We start from the raw sequence: 13,746 nt of genomic DNA on the forward strand, positions 1-13,746 counted from the left end.
CATGTTTAGGTTTTTGTTAGACCTTCATATGAATGCAGGCTTAACTTTTCTCATATTGATGATTGTCAGGAACATTATCAACTCTGTGCAGATGGAACCAGAGATTCATCAGTTTTTGGCTGATTCTTTACTGTCTCCATGTCTAGTATTTGTGTTTTTTATCAATTGAAGGGTTTGTGTAAATGGAAGCAAAAAAATAAAACCACAAAGATAAAGTGAAAATCACTTTTTATTGTGACAAAATTTATAAGGCTTTCATTACAGAGTGAAAATACAGATTCAGAGCATTCATTACACAAGATTAAGGTATAATGTACTGAGTCAATCATAAACATGGTGACATAACCATCTATAAATATATATTTTTTCCATGCAATAAACTGTAATGACAGAACCATTTCTATGATACCTTTAGACTAAACAGATGACGATGACATAACTACAATCTGTATATTCAAAGCACAGGAATATCCAAGGGTCAAGCATAACAATGAGTACATCGTGGACAGTCCTTTGTTTGTCTTTGGGAAAACATGGGATGGAGACAGTTTTTACTCAACCAGCAGTTCACCCAGGAGCTCAAATAGAAAAAAAGCAGAGAGCAGAGACAGAAAACTAACAACTTTATGTAAATTTTGAGTTTTCTTAATGCTGTAAAGCAGATCTGTAGTTCCTGCTTTGTTCTGTGTGCTTGGCTTATTTTGTTTTTCTATGATAAAGTGTTAAAGGAAATGTTTTAAATATGTTTTTAAAAAGTAAATTTATTTAGAAACTGAAATAAATTTGAAAACTGACATTTTAATAGCCGAGTTGGAACACTCTTGTTGCTGTATTTTTTTTGTTTATGTATAAAAAAATATATATTTTTTAGCAATATTTAGTCAGCTGGTGCCATTTTATGTTTTACATTTAGCTCTTAATCATAGATTGCTTTATTTCTTTCTTTTACACAGACAATTTGATCTAATTTGACTGTACAGTTTTGTATGAACTTCTTTGGTTTTTAAAGCCAAACTTTATAAATATGTATTTTGTTTCTATAGATTTCTTGTTGGAAGTGGACTTGAAAAAGAAGAGAAATGGAGAGAGTGGGATGTTAGAGATGGGGGGGTACGAAAGAGGAAGTTGAGGAAAAAAGTCGTCGGGTGGGGGCGGGGATGGGAGGTTGGAAACACAAAGCAACAAGTTGCTGGAGATTAATCATTGCTGCATTTAAATGAGTGTTAGTCAAAAGGGCGGGGCCTATCAAACTAAACACTCATTCGAATTTCACAAACTTGTTGGCGCTCCAAGAACTTTCAAACGCGTTTACAATACAAATACGGAGCAGCTCACACGCCGTACTCATGCATATAAACAAAAACATGTCGTATGTGTATCATTCCTGCATGCATGCTATTTGTGCAAAGGTGAGCTGGCTCCTGTACTCAGGTGAGTGTCTGTGTTCTGCTGGGAGCAATGATGGAATGTATAATATGAGGCAAAGGAGGGGGGGGGGCTGGTCACACCCACACCAATAAGCTTCTTTGCTTTTAGGTGAGAGTGCTAACCACTACCCCACAATGCAGCCTCAACACAGACAAGACTGTTAAAGAGTTATTTTTTAATTCTCTTCTTTTGACGCTGGACGATTGAGTTTTAAATTCAGACATGAGAGTGAATGTAAAGGGAGGAAGAAAGAGAAGGTTTGACACTCATGGCATCTTTACAGCTTCATCCTTCATTGCCCTCTTCCCAGGATGGACCCGACCACGACGCTGAGCAGGATCAGAGCGACTGGAAGGGAAAAAGTCAGCCATTAAGATGAAACTGGCTTTGACTAACAAATCAAAATAAAAGAAAGTCTACTTTGGTGGTGGCATTATGAAACAAATATTCAAATGTAAAAACAACTTGCTCAACTTTCTGTGAATTATTAATTTTCTATTTTAGAGAAAAAAAACGGACTTAAAAAAATCAGAAAAATCTGTCTTAAATTTGACACATTGTTGAGCTATTGCCTTGGTGTTGACTTAAACTGGATTTTTACAGCAGTAAAGCCTTTACAAGTTAAAGTTTCTAAACACTGTCAAACAAATCTTTGCTATTGTTTGGAAGATTTTGTTAAGTGATTGCATAGACCGTTCCTGCTGATGGTGAGTAGTTTATTTATTTATCTTTTTACCGTGGTGTGGCATTGCATTGCTTGCAGATGACTTGGTGGTGGATTGGCCTGGAGTGGTAGAAGCATCTGAGGACTACAAAGGCAGACACATTCAGTTAGGATTAAATGCTTGCAGGAAGTTTAGAAATCCACTAATATTCTGAACTAATGCTGACTCTCTTTGTCGTTCAGATTCTCTTTTTATTTGCATGCAGGAAGATCACTTGACTCAGTGGATTTGTGTTACTCTATAAAAATGAAGTTTAGATGGAGCGACACTGACCTGTACTTTGACACTCCACGACACAAACAGGATCACTGTGATCAGCAGAGTCAATGCTCGCCCCATTTCTGTCAGGATTTCAAATAGGCTCTCTAGAGAAAAAAGGGGAAAAAAGCAGATTATAAGTCACTAAACACTTTTCGCAATATTATCAAAGTAATTAATCACATTTGAACGTGAAAAGAAAGAGTTATCATGCTTTGCTTGAAGATTTGAACAGATTTTATTTTAGAAGACTTACTTTTGAGTTTTTCTCTGTGGAAATAGTTTGATCTCCAGACGCTGGTGCGGATCAGCAACTAACTAAAGAAGCTTTATTATCTCTCATAAATAGGATGTGGCTTTATAAACTTGATAGGTGGGCGTGTTCTTCCCTAATGCTCAGCTGTTACTGGTAAGGGTTACAAAACCTTTGCTAAAAGGAAATATGCAAATATTTTTTAACCCCAACCCATTTTTCTTTAACACGTGAAGCAGTCAAATAAATGTTTTAAGTTATTGAAAATGCTTTTGGTTGAAAAATATAAATTATGAATGTATCCTTTTGGAAAAAGTAAATTGTCATTAAGTCATAGATTATTTTGGAGGTTTCTGTTTTGTCCGTTATGAGAAAATCAGCTATAGATCATTTTGAGAAGCTGAAATCTGCAAGCCAACAGTTGTTTAGGTTTAGCTTTTGATACATTTTTCATAAGTCCAAAAATGGTGAAAAGAAGTCTTCCACAAAATGTATGTATTTGCCTAAAATGTTTGCAGAAACCAACAAACAGAAAGACTAAAGAAAATCTTTGCTGCTTCAGCAAAACTATTTTCCTGAAAGAAATTCTAACCTGTTTTTTAAAACAATATTTTGATTTTTTAAAGTGCCTATAACATGATTTTATTAAGTCTTTCAGAGTAAACTATATACATATATATAATTTGGCACACTAAAGTACAACTTATATGAAATATAAGTTGTTTCTGTGGACCCGGGAATATCACGATAGAACTTTTTCTTGGTAGAGGAATGAGTCTATCACCATAGACTTTTATTTTGAAGGGTTTGAATTTGAGAATCACCAGTTGCTAGCATTTTTTTCTCTTTGGCGAGGAAATGCCCCAAGAGTTTTTCGCCATATGGCAAGTAATGTTTTTGAGCCGCAGAACGTTGAAATTTGACAAAAATTGTTATTTGGTTTATATTGTGATATATATCACAAAAAATATATATATTGAGATATAAAAAATTCCATATCGCCCAGCTCACCTGGACGTGAGATGTCTCAATCTCTGAGGCTCTGCCTTTCACTATTTGTGGGTGCCATCCATTTCATGATATCAGGCTAGAGCTAGCTTTGGCAGCCTGTCTGCTGCATTTAAACCCACAAAAATAAAAAGTCACATTTTTTCCAAATATTCTAAAACAATTGTCACCCACAGAATGGTGAGGGCTAATGTGGCGAAATTGGTGATGAAATTCTTTAAAAAAGTACAGACAACACCAGATGAACATTTTAGGATTCACTTAAATGAACATTGTTCTGATTAGCACTGGCTGTTTCTGTTCTCTGTGAAGCATCATTAATCTCTGTATCAAAAATCCTCTTTGCTTTCATGTGGATCATTTTCCTGGAAATGTACACCTTTCTGTCTTTGCTCAGTATCCATACATCCATCTTCTTCCACTTCTCCGGGACCGGGTCGCGGGGGCAGCAGTCTAAGCAAAGATGCCCAGAATTCCCTCTCCCTGACAATGTCCTCCATCTCCTCTGGGGGGACCCCGAGGCGTTCCCAGGCCAGCCGAGAGACATAGTCTCTCCAGCGTGTCCTGGGTCTTCCCCAGAGCCTCCGCCCAGGGGGACATGCCCGGAACACCTCTCCAGGGAGGCGTCCGGATCAGATGCCCAAGCCACCTCAACTGGCTCCTCTCGATGCAGAGAAGAAGCGGCTCTACTCCGGGTTCTCTCCGGGTAACTGAGCTCCTCACTCTATCTCTAAGGGAGCGCCCAGCCACCCTCCGGAGAAAACTCATTTCAGCCGCCTGTAGTCGAGATCTTGTTCTTTCGGTCATGACCCAAAGTTCATGACCATAGGTGAGTACTGGAACGAAGATCGACCGGTAAATCGAGAGCTTTGCTTTCTGGCTCAGCTCTTTCTTCACCACAACGGACCAGTGCAGCAACCGCAAAATGGCGGACGCTGCTCCAATCCGCCTGTCGATCTCACGCTCCGATCTTCCCTCACTCCTGAACATGACCCCAAAATATTTAAACTCCTCCACCAGAAGCAGGAGCACTCCACCCACCGAGAGAGGGCAAACAACGTTTCTCTGGTCAAGATCCATGGCCTCAGACTTAACGGTACTGACCCTCATCCCAGATGCCTCACACGCTGCTGCAAATCGCTCCAATACATGCTGGAGGTCCTGGCTCAATGAAGCCAACAGAACAACATCATCTGCAAAGAGCAGAGAGGAAATCCTGTGGTCCCCAAACCAGACCCCCTCCGGCCCCTGACTGTGCCTAGAAATTCTGTCCATAAAAGCTATGAACAGAACAGGTGATAAAGGGCAGCTCTGCCGGACTCCAACATGCACCAGAAACTGGTCTGACTTACTGCCGGCTATGCAAACCAGGCTCCTGCTCCGGTCATACAGAGACCGAACAGCCCTCAGTAAGGCTCCCCGGATCCCATACTCCCAGAGCACCCTCCACAGGACACCACGGGGAACGCGGTCGAACGCCTTCTCCAAATCCACAAAACACATATGGACTGGATAAGCGAACTCCCACGAACCCTCCAGCACCCTGGAGAGGGTGTAGAGCTGGTCCACTGTTCCACGACCAGGACAGAAACCACATTGTTGTTCTTGGATCTGAGGTTCGACTATCGGACGGACTCTCCTCTCCAGTACCCTGGCATAGACTTTCCCGGGGAGGCTGAGATTCCCCCGTAGTTGGAACACACCCTCCGGTCCCCCTTCTTGAAAAGGGGAACCACCACCCCAGTCTGCCAGTCCAGTGGTACGGTTCCTGTCTGCCACCCAATGCTGCAGAGACGTGTCAACCAAGACACTCCTACAACATCCAGAAACTTGAGGTACTCAGGGCAAACCTCATCCACCCCCGGAGCCTTGCCACAGAGGAGTTTTTTCACTACCTCAGTGACCTCAGCTTGGGTGATGGACAGTTCCACCACAATGTCCTCAGCCTCTACTTCCTCAGCGGAAGGCGTGTTAGCAGGGTTGAGGAGATCCTCAAAGTATTTCTTCCACCGCCCGACAATGTCCCCTGTTGAGGTCAGCAGATCCCCACCTGCACTGAAAATGGTGCCTGGAGAAAACTGCTTTCCCCTTCTTAGGCGCCGGATGGTTGGCCAGAATCTTTTTGAGGCCAACTTCTCCATGGCCTCACCACACTCCTCCCAAGATCGAGTTTTTGCCTCCAAAACAGACCAGGCTGCAGCTCGCTTAGACTGCCGGGACCTGTCATCTGCCTCTGGACTCCCACAAGCCAGCCAGGCCTGATAGGACTCGTTCTTCAGCTTGACGGCATTCCTTACTTCCGGTGTCCACCACCGGGTTTTGGTGTTGCCGCCACGACAGGCACAAGAGACCTTGCGGTCACAGCTCCAGAAAGCAGCAGAGACAATAGAGGTGGAAAATACTCTGACTCAATGTCACCAACCTCCCTCGGTACCTGCTTGAAGTTTTCCCGGATGTGGGAGTTAAAGACCTCTCTGACGGAGGGTTCAGCCAGATGTTCCCACCAAACCCACACAGTAAGTTTAGGTCTGCCGAGTCTTTCCGGCCTCCTTCCCAGCCAGCGAATCCAACTCACCACCATGTAGTGATCATTGGACAGCTCTGCCCCTCTCTTTACCCAAGTGTCCAAAACACACAGCCGGAGATCATCTGAAACGACTACAAATTTGATCATCGATCTCCTGCCTAGGGTGTCCTGATGCCAGGTGCATTGATGGACACCTTTGTGTTTGAACATAGTAATTGTTATGGACAAACTATGGCGTGCACAGAAGTCCAACGACAAAACACTACTCGGATTCAGGTTAGGGAGGCCATTCCTACCAATCACACCCCTCCAGGTGCCACTGTCATTGCCCACGTGGGCATTGAAGTCCCCTAGGAGGACGACGGAGTCCCCTGTTGGGGGACTTTCCAGTACCCCTCCAAGAGACACCAAGAAGGCCGGGTACTCCAAACTGCTGTTAGGCCTTTAAGTCGAAACCACAGTCAGAGACTCCCCCCTCCCCCCCCGAAGGCAAAGGGACACGACCCTCTTGTCCATCGGTGAGAACTCCAACACTTGGCAGCTGAGCTGGGGGCTCATGAGTAAGCCCACCCAGGCCCGCCGCCTCTCACCAAGGGCAACTCCAGAGTGGTAGAGAGTCCAGCCTCTCTCGAAGGACTGAGTGTCAGAGCCCATGCTGTGTGTCGAGGTGAGCCCAACTATATCTAGCCACTATCTCTCAACCTCTTGCACAAGTTCAGGCTTCTTCCCTCCCAGAGAGGTGACATTCCATGTCCCAAAAGCCAAATTCCATGCCCGAGGTTTGGGGCGCCGAGGCACTCGCTTTTGACTGCTGCCCAAACCACATTGCACCGGCCCCTTCAGATCTCTCCTGCAGGTGGTGGGCCCACTGGCGAATGATCCGACATCACTCCTTCAGGTTGGACCTGACCGGAGCCCGTGGGAGGAGCCCCGGCCACCAGGCGCTCGCCTCCGAGCGCTAAATCGAATGAACGTTTCCTGGCCATTGTTACAATAGATCACAACAAAAATACCACAAACAGCCGCCGTCTGCACGACTGTGTACGAGTCGGGGGGCTCACGAAGTTAGCTGTTCACCGCTAGCTTCGCAGAGGAGGTGTTTGTGTTAGCCAGGGGGTGGTGCTGGCAGAGCAGACTCTTCCTGAAAGGGGCGGTTCCCACTTCAGACCGCAGGTTTTTAGAGGAATACTCAGAAATGTGTGAACGGATCAATAAACAGCTTTGAGGTTTTGTAGTGACGATTGAACAGTATAATACACTTAAATTTGATTTCTAAACGAAAAACATGATTAAATTGTGATGGGGAAGTCACTCTTTAAAATACCTTCTTCTTTTATTTTGGCCCGCAGCAGCAGTCTACTGATTGCAAGGACCAAAGTGTTTTTGCAAAAAAAGAAAAAAATATAATACACCTCAAAAAAGCCCTCAAAGGACAGGCCTAAGCCCAAACAGACATGATTAATGTGTAGTAAAACGAAAAACATACAAAAAGACACACACAGCCCTCACCACAAAAATCTCTATATTGTTTCTGCCTTGTTTATTACTATTATTATTATTATTATTATTACGTTTCTTCTTTCTGACGGCACATTTGAACGAAAATTTGACCCCCACCACATACTCGAAAAGTCCTGAAAATTTCCACACAATTAGTTTTCAATTCTGTTTTCAGATTCCGACACATCTTTTACGTTTGGCAGAAACTAATTTGTTCATTTTGGAATGGCAAAAGTTTCTCTCTTGTTTTTAATATCTCAAACAGTTTAATAACATAAACCCTTTCCTGAAAATTACTTTGTATAAAAAGTGATGAGCTAACACAAATTCTTTTTTCAAATGGTGAGATTTCTTCTGGTTTTGAAGGAAAATTGGACATTTCTGTTAGTTCTGAACTTTCATAGAAATTAGGGAAACCATTGATATTGTGTTGCCCTCACTGTTCTATTGTATTGTTATGACATTTAAAAAAAATGAATGCACTTCAAATCTTAAAATATATTTCCAAAAATGACTTTCTGTTCTGTACACTTGAATCATTTTTAAACAGAAGACACACGTGCCAGTTCTTTGCTTGCTCCCATTAATATAAAATAAAAATAGTGGAAAGTCAGGATCTTACAGTCCATTTAGAAAAAAAGAGAGACAAAGGTGTCAATAGAAAATATTACAGAAAAGAACAGGACAACTAAAATAGAAAGTAGGATCTTAATGACTGTCTCTCTTTAGTTTGTGGTTAGAATTTGCTTAGCAATGATTTGCAAATGTTGGAACGTTTTCCTGTTTTGTTTTGTTTTGTTTTTTTCCCTGGTGTTTTTGAAGGAAACTCATACACTTAAAAGTAAGTTTTGAATATGCAGCTGACATTTGCATTTTCTATAATCCCAACATGCAGCATGTTATTTTACAAAGACAAGCAAGTCCCGCAAAGTTGACATTTGTTTAAAAATGATGGGTAAGTAGATATTAGATAACAAAAATTCCCCTTCGATCTCTTTAACGTCACACATCAGAATTTACTTTGAGAAGTATTATGCTAAAAGTTCCCTGTAACTCCAAAAGCCTTTCATATGAAGAAGTAAATGAGTTGGCAAATTAGTTAAAAGAACATTTGGATGATAATTTTAGGAAGAACAGGGAACAATTTCTAAAAGTGGACAGTTGCTACGAATGTTTAAATATTGGTGTCCAACAGAAGAGGGTATTGGGCCCCTGGCTGTGCCTTTTCATTCAAATGTTTCCCTCAGGTGTTGATTTGTGTTGACTAAAGGCCTCTTTTGTTCGTGTCTATAAAAAGTACAGTTTGAGCAAAGGTCTGATGGAGCAGACTGAGCTGCTGGAATTGTATAGACATGGATTGTGCAGACATGGGTGTTCCCAGGACTCTGTTAGGCTTTGCCAACAAAACCCAGGCTCATCAATGAGGTAATCTTCTAAACAGGAAAAATTAGGATTTAGAAGAAGGAACTGCGAACCGATGAGAGAAAACCATTTCAAAGAAGGAATACAGCAGGATGCTGGAGAAGAAACCCAGAGGAAATAAAGTACAGGAGGTCTGAAAGTGGTACAGAAACTAGAACTGGCTGCACTAGGATAGTTGAAAGTATTAGGGATCACGTAATGCACTTTCAACTGGAAACCACAGATGCAGAATGCTGGAGATCCCCTCTGGTTTGCGGCTCTATCTTCTTGCTCTAGCTCATTCACATGAATATCAATAGACACCACAACCCCTCCCCCTCTGTGTTCCAACAGGAAGTACCCGCAGGTTGCAAGAACGCCAAAGTCTCATTGAATTCCATTGAGAAATAGAGAGTTATTTCTCAGTCATTTTATTTATCAGAGTAACCATACTTGCAGCATTGATGCTTTCTTCTTAAAATGTTCTAATCTTATTTTTTTAACCCTTTCACTATCTTTGGGGTCCAGATGACTCCAACCACATATTGATGTGTGATTCCTTCCATGACAAATGTGGACAAAGGTGGACAGGGTTTTATGTCTGCCATGGACATTAGTGAAACCCAAAAATCAATGATAAAAAAAAGTTCAGTGTACTGTCTCGTGGGATCCAGATGACCCCACTTTTAATGTAAACAAGCTAAGGAGAGTGGAAGGGTTAAGATCTTTTTTTCTTTATCACCAGTTATTCAAAACTGACCAATCAGATGCCTCAGTAAAAGCATGTGGCTCCTGCTGGCCCCGCCTCGAGTGTTTGATTGACAGATTCCTCCGAGCCACTTTCAGTGGGAGGGGTGTGGACTTCGAACAAGCCAGAACAAGCTCACTCCTGATTGGTCGACGGTACTTCCTCTAAAAATGTGACTCAGACCGACTCGATCTAATCGCTGTCGAGATCAGGAAGTGACGGCGCAGGCTCTGGCCTGATTTTGCGAGGGCCAAAGGTAATGCATTTCCTAGGGAGGACCTAAACCCTGGCTATGTCCAGTTCTTACTAAAAGGTCTATGCTTTAGCAGGAGCTCCTTCTATTCCTCCTGTGGCATTCCCTCTACTCCTATCCCATCTAATCCTCTGAGAACCCTTATCAGCAATTTTTCATCTATGAGCACCACCCTTTCTGCCTTCTTCTGCCCCTCCTGGGGTGGGGTGGGGGCATTATTTTAACATCCATTATGGAAATCTTGAGAACAAAGGGACTAAGGACCTGATAAACACTCTGGACAATTTCAGGTTGACTCAACATGTAACAGAGCCCACACACAACAGAGGGAATATTCTTGATTTATTGATTTCCAAAGGTCTGAACATCTCTAAGGTTACTGTATGTGATTTAGGTCTGTCTGATCACTGCTGTGTTTTCTGTGAGAGCACAATTCCAGTACACACAAATGTTTTGAGGGAGGAGATCACAAAACGGTATACAACTGAAAATACTAGTGAGATGTTCAATCAGATTTTCTCTCTGACTCCTCCCCTCTCAGGGGATTCAGTCAATTAACTTGTTAAAAGCTTTAATTCCGGTATGTCAAAAATCATGGATAGAATTTCTCCTAAGAAGGTGAAGGTGATCTCTGGTAGGAAAAAATCTCCATGGAGAAATTCCATTCTGGTAAAGAACGGAGAAAGAGAATGTCGGAAATCTGAACGCAGATGGAGAAAATCTAAACTACAGGTAGATTATGACATCTATAAAGACAAACTTCACTTTTATAATTTACAACTGAGCAATGCAAGGAAGTCCTATTTTTCTGACATTATTACCAAAAACTCCCATAATGCTAGGGCCTTATTTAATATAGTCGACAGGTTGACAAAACCCCCTGTGTCAGTGGCACCAGAACTTTACTCCACCAAAGCCTGTAACGACTTTGCCAAATTTTTTAGGGAAAAAAATCAAATACATTAGACAAACAATTGTTTCACCAACTACAAGTTCAGGATATGAACCCTATCCACTAGAAACCAGTTTAAACCCAATGGCTCAGTTTCAACCCATAAACAGTAAAGAACTGCAGGACATTCTATGTTAACTGAACTCCTCCTCCTGCTGTCTGGATATTTTACCCACAAGCTTTTTCAAAAAAGTTTCAAAGATCCTGGAACCAGCCCTGCTCCAGATTGTCAACTTGTCATTAACATCTGGTGTTTTCCCAGAACCACTGAAAACAGCTGTAATCAAACCTCTCCTAAAAAAGGACAGTCTAGGCAAAACACAAATGAACAACTACAGATCGATATCAAACCTGCCATTTTTAAGTAAGATCATTGAAAAAGCTGTTTTCCATCAGTTAAATGCATTCCTAATAAATAACAACTGCTATGATGTCTATCAGTCAGGCTTCAGACAGAACCACAGTTTTACTGGATCTCAGTGCTGCATTTGATACAGTCGACCATGTAATACTACTCAGATAGCATTCTTTTAATGTTTTATGCAAAGCACTTTGAATTGTCTGTACATGAAATTGGTTATACAAGTAAACTTGCTTTCCCTGATCTGTTACTGTAACTTTTACAAGTATTTCCCCACACCTCATTGCAGTAAAGAGAACATGGGGCAATTCAAGAATTGTATAATCTATTTAGGGAATCTTTATCAAGAATATGATTTGCTTTACATAAACATGTTTTTTCCTATTTCCCTTCTTATATAATCAATGTAGTATTTCCAATTAATTTTATTATCAAGTACCACTTCTAAAAATGTTATTTCAGAGACATCTTGAGAGTTTTTTTTTAATAAACTGTTTTCCATTTAACTGAAAATATTGTCCTAATTCTGTTTTCTATGCCTATCTAGAAATTTTAAAAAGTGAAACTTACAAAAAAGCATTCACGGTGATTAAAAACAATAGAGAATTTGAGCTTCATTTATAAAAAATACCAATATTGGTATCAATATCGATAAAACTCAAGTATTCAGTGTCCCCCAGCCCTATTTACACCCTTTTACAATGTTGTTTATACTCTAATTTTTAAATTATGGTAATCTGTATTTTTGTTGTTAATTTTCAATCGTTTTTCAGTAGAAACATTCCCTGTCTGTCCAGAGACTGGAGATATAAAAAAGCTTGTTGTCTAACTGTGGTATATTTGTAAAGGTGCTTGTAAACATGCAATGTCCCTGTCAAATAAACAAATAAATAAGCAAAAATGCAGAGCATTAGTAGGACGCTTCTTGTATGGGACTTTTGTTGCTGTGAAGGCGGTCTCTCCACCACACCAACACCTCGTCCAGCAGATCTATGAAAATAGGGAGTGGTTGTTTTGCTGCCCTCGTGGCCTGGGGCAATTACTTTTCCTCTTGATGGGACCTAACAGACTCTGTAACAAAGCAATGAAAAGTCTGGATGCAGCATGCCTGCAGACAACATTCATGGCCATACTCAAGGGGAGAGAGGCTGATGTGCTCTTGTCCTCGCTCATCGGGGCAGACACTTTGCCGCCTGTGCCGAGGTCTGGAAACCAAAATCCTAATTCTCTTTAGATATGAGAAGATCCACCGCTTCCTCATCCTCCACATAATTCAATTCCAAGACGTTCTCTGCGGGCAGAGACCGGTCTAGCTGGTAGAGTGTGGTTCCTCGTCTGAGTATGTCTTTAATTATTTATTCATTATTAAGTACTCAATGTAAAATTCTAAATTTAAATCATGTGAGCAGGAAAATAGTTATCCTATTCAGAAGTACAAACCACTGTAGCTTTGATCAAAATACATCTGTTCTTGTTTCGGCTTTAATAACCCTTGTGCTATCCTTGGCATGTTTACATTGGAATCTGGTCATGAGGACTCAACTGTCTGGTGGTTGGAGAGGGAAGTAGCAGGTTGAACCATGACACACGGAGCTGTGTGGCGTATTTTCAGTTTAAAATAAAACCACTTGTTTACTTCTGGTTCTGTCTAACTGTATATATCAACTTAGCAAATCTCTGTAAACTGTTCATGATATAGTCTAATTTTTATTATTTCTTACATTGTATGTTAGTTTGTTTTTATGTGTATTCACAATGACATCTAGAAAGGCAACGTTTGCCTTCCTGAAACACCAAACACCCAGTACTCTCAAAACGCTACCACGTGCTACATGATCATGTGACTTCTTGGGATGAAATGTAGCAATGTTAGAACATTTTAAACTTTTTCAACAGAGCTTTGAGCATTTAACCAAATTTTGAAGACTTGCGGATTGTTGATCCTACTCTCAGATGATGAAGAGCCTCTGCTTTATTCTTGGATTGGTAGCAGTGCGCTAACAGTCACCTCGCCTGTGTTGAGATGTTTTAGGTAATGACTCAGGCTGCTTCTACCTGACACCTAAAATTACATGTAGACATACTCTGTTGAGTAACTGAAACACAACTAAAAGGTCATAAGGATAAAGTCAGATAATCAGACATGTCTTTCATGCTAGTTAGCATTTGCTAAAATGAAAAGTGACAAATTCATGTATAATTTTCTAAAATCTTAAAGCCAGAACTGAACTTTTTTCTTGGCTGTACAGACCTGGAGGAAAAGTTAAGGTTATAATTACAGTTACTATTTGATTAATTACATCAAAAGGTTCCCGATGGCGGCCACATCTGC

The 13,746-nt window shown here is 41.2% G+C and overlaps 1 long non-coding RNA gene across 1 annotated transcript; it reads right to left on the reverse strand.

Moving 5' to 3' along the window:
* Window positions 1-211: 211 nt before the first annotated feature.
* Window positions 212-2,779, reverse strand: LOC112152523. The gene is made up of 4 exons (XR_002920319.2): window positions 2,668-2,779; window positions 2,427-2,518; window positions 2,165-2,237; window positions 212-1,776 (listed from the first exon to the last, which is right to left on the reverse strand). It is a non-coding gene; the product is annotated as an uncharacterized LOC112152523 (long non-coding RNA).
* Between the last annotated feature and the right edge of the window lie 10,967 nt (window positions 2,780-13,746).

The sequence above is a fragment of the Oryzias melastigma genome, linkage group LG17, assembly GCF_002922805.2.
Source record: "Oryzias melastigma strain HK-1 linkage group LG17, ASM292280v2, whole genome shotgun sequence".
In the NCBI taxonomy this organism is placed as follows: domain Eukaryota; kingdom Metazoa; phylum Chordata; class Actinopteri; order Beloniformes; family Adrianichthyidae; genus Oryzias; species Oryzias melastigma.